Here is a 9355-nt window from a genome sequence, read left to right as displayed (position 1 = left end):
TACTGTTTGCTGCCTTTGAGTAAAACCAGGTTTAAAAGGAGAAAAGAAAAGCGGTACCATTTCATAGAATTGCATGTACATCTATAACTATCTCAAAATAAAGTATTTAATTAAAGATGGCAAACTATATACCTTCAAAGATAAAGAACTTTGCCAATTATAATCAGGTATCTGATTTTTTTTTAAAAAAAGAATTTATCCATTTTATGTGTGTGAGTACACTGTCGCTGTCTTTCGACACCAGAAGAGGCCATTGGATCCCATTACAGATGGTTGTGAGCCACCACGTGGGTGCTGGGATTTGAACTCGGGACCTGTAGAAGAGCAGTCAATGCTCTTAGCCACTGAGCCATCTCTCCAGCCCAGATATCTGACTTTTTAAAAGTACTTTTCTACCTCCAATGCAAAACTCACTAAAACACAATGCTTCCTGTTAGAAAATTACATTGGACAATAGAAGACAATTTAAATTTTTGAAGATTTATTTATTTTATGTATATGAGTACACTGTAGCTTTCTTATACACCAGAAGAGGACATCAGATCCCATTACGGATGGTTGTGAGCCACCATGTGGGTGCTGGGAATTGAACTCAGGACCTCTGAAAGAGAGGTCAGTACTCTTAACCTCTGAGCCATCTTCCCAGCCTGGGATAGTTTAATTCTAAAGCACTTTTCATATACTTTCCTTGTTTGTATATGTTTCATTTAACATTTCAGATCCTTTGGAAACAACTGCCTTGCACCAGTCATCACTAAGGCCTCTCCTTTCCCATCCCAAACCCTGGCAACCATAAGTCTAGTGTGAACTCCAGCTGTCAGGACAAACCATTACGTGTACTATTGCACTTTGTGGCTATACCAAAATAACACCATTATTTTGTCATTAACGGAATAGCACCTGTTCCTTTAAATCAGTGTTTCTCATGTAGTTAGGACCGTGTCTGCATACGAGACACATGGATGTGTTAGTCAGTAGTGAGAAGGTAAGAATTATTTATTTGGAAATGAACCTTTTTCCTTACCCCATCCCCTACTGCCTGGAACCAATCTGTGTGCTGTGCTTGGAAAAACAATGATGGGCCATAGCAATTGTTTTTCCATGGTTCTGGAAACTGTATGTGAGACCTGGAGGCGGAGAGTGATGCTTGCTGAAAGAGCATCTGCTTTATTGAAAACGCATCTGAAGGCTTTACCGACAGGACTGCCTCAGAGACAGCACAATTAGGACAGCGAGGTCTCACTTTGTAGTGTTCAAAATCTGCTCTAAGTATCATGGCTTTGGAATTGGGATGCTATCCTCGCCATGCTCAGAGCCAAATGCCTTTGAGGGCAGAGAAGGGGTAAAATCACTGTGACAGCTTGTGAAGAGAAGCTTTTATAAACTATCTTCAAAGGCGCTTACAAGGTACAACAGCCCTTTCTCAACACAGCGGTGGGATGCACTGATGTAAATAAATATAAAAATGGCTATTAAATTTCCATTCTACTCCAGGCACATGGGTTTAATATTAATAATTAAGGAAAAAAAGCTGGCAAAACACATATAAAACTTCGCCAAGCCCCAAATGCTTGAAAAATAAGTCAAGATTTTTCTGAAAACACAGACCACTACTGGGTTTGCCCATCCCTGGTGACAAGAAACTGAGAAACTGAAACTAACTCCATTTAACTCTCCCCTCTGCCCCAGCAGATGATGCAGTTCCCCCTGCCAAGAACCAGTGGATTGGTCTTCCGTGCCAAGAACAAAGCGTGGGTCTCCACATGGCCACCATTCTGTGGAGAGAGCATGCTCAGATCCCACAGGGTAGAACTGTTTGCCCTCCACCCCCAAACCAGATGGTAGACTCTTAATCTTCTTCTTAAAGGGCAGACCATCACCCCACACTTTCGAGTTGAAATAATTATCATGGATCCCGAGGGATCCTAGGTTTGTGTCTGTCCTGTCTTGGAGTCTGCTCGATGCCATTACAAGACCTAACATAATTGTGGGATAAGATTGATGTCCCTCGTGGTCATGAAATCAACATAGGAAGGCAGGGAAGTGGACAGGGTCACAGTTGATTGAGAATAGAGAAGGTAGATTGTATGCAGTGAGTCCCTGCCAATGCTTCTCCATGTCCGCTTTGACAGTTGAAGTTTAGTGATCATGATGGTACACAGGAACACAGAATTTATACACTATTGTCAGCCACATCTCACATTATAGTTTGAGTCTGAAACGTCCTCCGGAGGCTGAGCTGCAGTAGACCTTTCAGAGTTGAGATGTAGCGAACAGGTATAGGTCCCCAGGGCGCGAGGACTCCAAAAGTTGTACCCACCTACTACTTCATTCAGCTTTCTCTTCTTCCTGGTCCACCACAATGCATAGCCTCTGCCGCACATTTCTGCCTCAAGGAAAGCTGTGCCTTCAGCACCACAATGGACTGAAACCCTTTGAAGCCGTAGCCAAAATAAATCTTTCATCCCTTAGGTTGTGTCTGTCAGGTATTTCCGTTACACGTGGTTACATACAGAAGGAACTAAGATATCATCTGATTTCCACGGGAACTGAGTAAATTTTTCAGATGAGGAAACAATAACTTGATAGCATTGAGGAAGAAGTTGCCCCAGTGAGTCAGTAGTGGCCAGCCAGGACTTAAGCCCAGCGTTCAAGGGAAGGACTCTGCCCACACTGCTGTTACTGAGGTAAGATGGAATGATTCGCTGGAGGGACTCAGCAGCTGGTAAGATGCTGTGGTGGACATTCAGTGTTCAAACAGGTTTCGACACAACCATATGACCCTGACATCATTCTCAGGGCTCCACTGCTCAGTCCGGGGGAAGGGGGGTTCACCCTCTTGCCTTCCACACATTTGACAGCACAGACCGTGAGGTCTATGTGAAGATCTTAGACCCTCCTAATTTATGGAGCCACTAGTCCATCAGAGCTATCAAAAGTCATCTCTGGTGAAGTGTCTCAAAAATATCTTTCCAAACATCACAGCATCTGACTAGCATGAAGTATCTTTCCTGGCAGAACAGAAATAAATAAATACCTGAAGGCTTAAGGAACTTGTGCAGTGTTTTCTTTTATTCATTAAATGCTCGCCAGCCCTTGAGCTCAAACTTGTACAAATAAACTAGGTTGTCAGTAAACGGGAGTGTGTAAACTGTATATCTGAGGTCATGTTCAATCATGGTTCAAATACAAGTCTACAGCTTCTTAAAGCACTTTGTTTTATATTAACTGGAGAGACTAGTTCTTTGCTAGTCCTTTGAATAAGAAAAACTCTTCCTAATCCCTACCTAGAAGCCAAAGCAACCGGCTTCTGCTGATATCAGACACAGTAATTTTATGGGATCTATAAGAAATTGTTTTGCCCTTTACTCTTACATACTGTGGAAATATTTTATTGAAACCATTGAGCCAAATGTTGAAAACCAACCAGACCTTTGGTTAATATAAATTCTAGTCCGAATTAAAGTATTAAAATCAGAAAACCTCACAAGAAAACAAGCTCAGTGATGTTTTCAGCTTATTCGTCTATGAAAGAGGGATACACGTGATAGACTTGCAGAGACACAGGACACATTACACCTCTATCAGAGAAAGGGTAGGGGGTGTTGTTACGTGTCCCTTTTTAAATGCTTTATCTATTGTTGGGTTTTTGCTTTGTAAGAGGGTCGGAACCCCTAGAGCTAGAGTTACAGACAGTTGTGAGCTGCTATGTAGGTGCTGGGACTCAGTGTTCTTAAGTGATGAGCTACCTCTCCAACTGGTTTCATGTTATCTTCTAACTTCATATAGCAAGGGTAACCAATTAGGAAAGCATTCGAGGCCTTAAGAAACTGTTCGGCAGGGGTTGGAGATTTGGCTCAGCGGTAGAGCGCTTGCCTAGCAACCGCAAGGCCCTGGGTTTGGTCCCCAGCTCCGAAAAAAAAAGAAAAAAAAAAAGAAATTGTTCGGCAAGTGAAGAATTTGACAGCAATGTAAGCGAGTCCCCATGTAAAAGTAGAGAGAGTATGATGGCTTACCTGTATTCCCAGGGACTGAACACAGGTCATGAGACTTGTCAGCCAGTGCCTTTCTCCCTGGGCTGCCTTGAGGGTCCACCACAGATGGCATTGTGTTATTTAGCCTATAATTAAAGATTCTGCATAGGGAGCACCAATTCAGCAGAGAGAAAAAAATTGGTTTTGGGGGGACCAAGTGATTGCCTTTCTGCTATCCTGAGACTTTCTGGAAACTAACAAATTTGAGAGGAAAATAAAGATAGACAGGGGAGGAACCAGGAGAGGTAGAGAAGAAAATGAGTCAATGGGTCAAGAGTCAGAAGACGAAAAAAAAAAAAAAAGCAAGAAGAAAAACGCCTTTGGGTCAAGTGGATTTCAACTTAAATCTAAGTCAGTTATCCATCTAGAAGGGCCTTTAAGAGGTCTTTTGACTCAGAAGCACCATATTGTGTTTTTTCATGGAATTTTAAAACACACACACACACACACACACACACACACACACACACTTCTCAATATGTATGCTGTGCTCCCAGGAGGCTGACATTTGGTACTTTTTCACAGCACTACTTGGAAAACAACGTTGATAATCGTATGTTGGTCTCTAAAGTCATCCTAGAAATTGCACTGGTTGTAAACCCAGAAGTCTAGAGCCACTGGCCCAGGCTTTCTCATCTTACTAAAAGTAGCCTATGATGTGTCCAAGGCTACTCAATTGGAAATTCCCCTGGAAACTGAGACAAAAACCCAGTCTCCGAACGTCTGGCTATGTTCGGTGTTGACTCAGTGCCAAGCGACCCACTTGCCTGACATCTTCAAGAGACTTGGACAGGAAGGTAGCCATGAGCACAGGCCAAGACAAATCTGAGGACCAGGGCCTCACACAGGACTGTGAATAGAAAACCATTAGCTCACTTCTCTGCATCATAAACTGACACATTCAAATAAGGAGAGGGTTGGCTCAAAGAGGAAACATCAGGAAATGATTATTTAGGATTAAGAATCTTGTTTCTAGACATATGTGGCATAATAGTGTCCGGATTAATTTTATTTGCTTCCTTTGATGAAGCCAAATTAACTTAAACCAACTGTTAGAAGAACTGCTGGTTATTAACACTACTGTCACATAGTCTAAAATAATCGCCCTCGATGCTTCTTAGTTAAAAATTCCAAAGTGCCTTTAATAATTAAGAATTGCTGGGTTGGGGATTTAGCTCAGTGGTAGAGCGCTTGCCTAGGAAGCGCAAGGCCCTGGGTTCGGTCCCCAGCTCCGAAAAAAAGAAAAAAAAATAATTAAGAATTGCCTTAATGACTAGATTCATTAGGAATTATACCTTGGTAGGTCTAAAACATAAGAGAAGTTTCAAACAGGAAATTCCTACCCAGTTCCTAGCATCTCTTCCATTTTCTCAAGAAATAGGAGAACATTTCGAAGTCATGGATCCTAACTGTTCAGCAAAGAAAAGTACTAAACCAGGCTAGGGACACTCTCAAGGGCAGCTTCCATAAGCTCTAGAAAGTAGCATTTCCCCAGGACTACAGAAGCAGAGAGTCACCGTCCAATAAGAAGGAGCAGAAGGGTCACGTTACATGCCCATTGCTGATATCACACTACTTCTGAGTGTGATGTGATCGTGTTTCTGGCGAAGATTAGTAGCTAAGTCTGTACATGGTGGAAAGACGGCTGCTGTCACAGATGTCAGAGGGGTCATCTAATTTATGGAGGCAAATTTGCCTCCATTGTGACATCCACCTTCTCTGTCCCCAACACCAGAAATCTTCGTTTTAGGTCTTTGGAATTAGACCAGCAGTGATACCGTCGGCTCCCTGGTCCTCAAGTGGTCAGGCTTGTTCTAGAACTACCTCAGTGGCTCCTTCAGCTCACCAATCTGCAGATGGCAGACCCTCTAGGCCTCCACAAGCTAATCCCTAGTAATAAATTTCTTTCTATACCTTCTCTTCCCTACTCGTTCTGTTTCTCTAAAATTAGTCCAACGTAGCCCTCTAATCCGACGACTTACGCAAGTCACATTCAAGCAGAATCACCCTGCTAACATCCTTAACAAGCAGATTGTGTGTCGACACACACACATGCTTTTAATTACCTTCTCTTTTGTACCCTCATTTCCCTTATAAAAGCTCTTGGCCCCCAAGTCACATTGAACTACATGTGCACACAGCAGCTGTCAATCACACACGGAGGGATTAGCTGCTGTGTGCGGTACGCTGCAATCCCACGTCATCTAGAAACAAGGAACTACCTAAGAGGTAGAGAACCCTGCTTGGGCAAAGGGACTCTTTACCACTCAGGCGCTGTGTGGCTCCAGCCAGTTATCTACCACACGAAGACTCTGTTTTCTCGCCCATAAAAAGACAGACGCAGAGTACAAGCTCTGCTAGGTTCCCCCGCATCCTTAATAGTCGAGCTCTGTACAAGTACAAATGACTTCATAACCACCATCAACAGAAACCAAGCATGTGTGCCCCAGCCGGAGGGGTAGCAGAATCTGTGGCTGGCTGTAGCCAAACTTAGACTTTAATGTGGGGTTCCTTTTACAGTTGGTTTTGGAATACAATCAAAACCCAAAAGGAAGTTAGATCTCAATCCCTAAGTAGGTCCAGCCATCATTTTTTTTTAAAGTACAAAAGATAGATTTGCAAGCCTTAGGGCTGGAGGGAGGAGATATGACAGCTATGAACCAGCAGAAAGGCTACAGAGGACTAGTAAAGAGACAAAACCCTAGTGCCAGTCTCTGAGATGCCAGCCAGTTACACAGTCAGATCTCCGAGGGCCACCCAGACCAGGCACCAGCTTCCTCTTGGACACCAGTGGCTGCCATGCTGCAGCCATTCAGGGAACACAGGCCCTGGGCTACACAACCCCTGCCTTATGTTATAAAAAGCAAGCTGGCCCCAGACCAACCAAAAGCACCAGCATTTATCAGAGCACTGATGGGCTTTCAGACACACAAAGTCTTGTTCTCTGAATAGGGGCCAGAGGGATCAGGACTTTAAACAATGTGGCACAGCTTGAGGGCCTGCCTGGGGTGGCTGGGAATTAAAATAATCAAAATCAAGGGTCCTAATGTGCTCAGGAAGCAGTTCTACAATGCAGATCCCCCACTCAGTGGTTAGCTCACTAATGACATTAGCTGGTCTGAAATACCAATAGGAGAAAAACAATCTAAGCCAATTATACTGATTATGCCTCTGACATCAAAAGGTACAGCAGATGAAGCTGAATTTCCATATATTAATATTTAAGCCAGCATCCACTACAAAGTACAGCACCTAATGAAGGCCCACTAGATTTCAGTACGCACAGCTAAAATCTCTAATCAAGCAAAAAACAATTTTCTAAATGATAATTAGCAGCGATCGTGTTCTTTAAGTGCGGAGTATTATAAAGTACAAACTGAATTTAAAAAAAAATGTAAATAGCCAAATTCCTTGTACTGGCAGTAACATAACAGATGTGAGGGCAGAGGCTGCCAGTCTGGTTTAAGTGCACCTCTAGTCAGGAGAACAGTTGCGTCCGTGATTGGGGTGATCAAAAAATGCATTGACTGTTTATCAAAGACAGTCGTGACTGGGTGGAGTGTTCTACTTGAGGGAGAGGGGGGAGGAGTCAAGAGAAGGGGGAAGCAACACAAGTGGGAGGAGGACTTAACCCCTTAACTTCTATGGTATTTTGCTGAAACAAAGTGCGAGTCTAGCCAAGCCGTTCAGTTCGCTGGCTTTGCTCTTTATTGCACGGTGGGTATAATTGCCGTGCAAATGCCATCCTCGTGGGGGCAAGAGGGAATTCCTGCCAAGTGAGCAAGGAGGAATGTGAGCTAGCCATGCTCCTGTGAGGAGCTGCATAAAGTAGCTAATTAAAGCCCCGACATAGGCCGCACTCAGGTACGCATGCGCCCATCCACATGATGTTTGAGACTCCTGGTACTGAGACACTGGGTAAGAACATTGAAGCCACTGCAATTGTCTTGTGCTGTCCACAGATGTGCTCATCCGCTCTTCCTCCATGCTGACCAACACCTTGGTGATCAGCTTCCGAAGAGAAAAGGCTTCTTTTGCCTCGCAGTTTTTGAGGTTTCAGCCCATGAGCCACTGGAGAGATGACTTTTACACCTTTGGTAACCAGGCAGCATGTGAGAGAGGAACAAAAGAGCTTCCCTCAAGATCTAGAAAGAAAGAGCAAATGGCGGGAGCTCTACCAAGCCCTCTAAGAACAAACTACCAATGACCCGAAGACCTCCCATTAAGGCTCCGCCTCCTAAAGGTTCCATCACCTCCCAGTGATCCTATCCTTCCTTGGACAAAGCACTGGCCTTTGAGGGACACTTCAGATCTAAACGCTATCAGCACAGAGTTCATTGTGTCTTTTAATTCTTTGAAATGTGAAAAAAATGCATCTATCATCTTCAAGAGGAAGGTTGGCACAGAATAAGAGAGTGACGTTCTTAAAATCCTGTGGCTGACCCCAAAGTGGGTATACAAGGACAAAGTGACTCCTGTCACAGTGAGGGGAGACATTTCAGATAAGCTGGAAGTGGAGTGCAGCCAAGGCTTGAACGCCGTGGCAAAGGAGCAATTCCTGTGTGGGAGCAGTGCTTACTTCTCAGGGTTCCAAACGCTTCCCATCTGAATTATCAGACCAGCCAAATTCTCTTAATATCCTGTTTGAGAATACAGGCGTGTCTCATGGTTGGTTGCACCAGCACCACCAATGTCCTTTTAAAAACCCAAAATTCAATCTATTTAAAAGCTTTAAATACGATAAGAATTTTGGACGCATTGATACAATGGCAAGCATCAACTCCTTGCCCTCCAGCGGCCTCCGGAATCTGGCAGAAATCTTAACAAAAAAAAAAAAAAAAAAAAAAAACATTGCCTAAAATCTGCAAGATTAGTAACTCACTCACCATCACTAAATCTAAAGTGCATAGCTACAAATGGGTCAAATGTATGTTCAATGTATTTTATCACAATAAAAGACAGAGAAATAATTCGTAAAAACTTATACTTCAGGCTGAAAGTGTAGAAAGCAAGATATGATAATAATAAAAGTAGTTAAAAGGAGTATCTACAACACAGAATGTAGAACGCGTTTCAGAGTTTTATTAAATTTTAACATTATTTGCTGTGTGTGTATATGTGTGTATGTATGTGGGCAGACAAGTGTCATGGTGCAGACATGGAGGTCAGATGACAACTTGTAAGAATCCATTAACTACTTCCACCATATGGGACAAAAATTGAACTCGGGTTACTAGGTTTGGCAGCAAACACTTCAGCCAGCATCTTTACCCTCACTGGCCCACAATGCACCTTTGCCCTGATTGGCCCACAATGCACCT

General features: G+C 43.3%; 1 long non-coding RNA gene across 1 annotated transcript in view; it reads right to left on the bottom strand.

The window, feature by feature from the left end:
* Nucleotides 1-1038: 1038 nt before the first annotated feature.
* Nucleotides 1039-9355, bottom strand: part of LOC120100677 (uncharacterized) — a 10034-nt gene continuing 1717 nt past the window's right edge. The window contains exon 2 of the long non-coding RNA XR_015670509.1: nucleotides 1039-8179. This is a non-coding gene — a long non-coding RNA (uncharacterized LOC120100677). The remainder of the gene's footprint in view (nucleotides 8180-9355) is intronic.

The sequence above is a fragment of the Rattus norvegicus genome, chromosome 2, assembly GCF_021556685.1.
Source record: "Rattus norvegicus strain SHRSP/BbbUtx chromosome 2, alternate assembly SHRSP_T2T, whole genome shotgun sequence".
Taxonomy (NCBI): Eukaryota; Metazoa; Chordata; class Mammalia; order Rodentia; family Muridae; genus Rattus; species Rattus norvegicus.
Note: the sequence above shows the minus strand (reverse complement) of the source record. Positions and strands in the feature narration are given on the sequence as shown.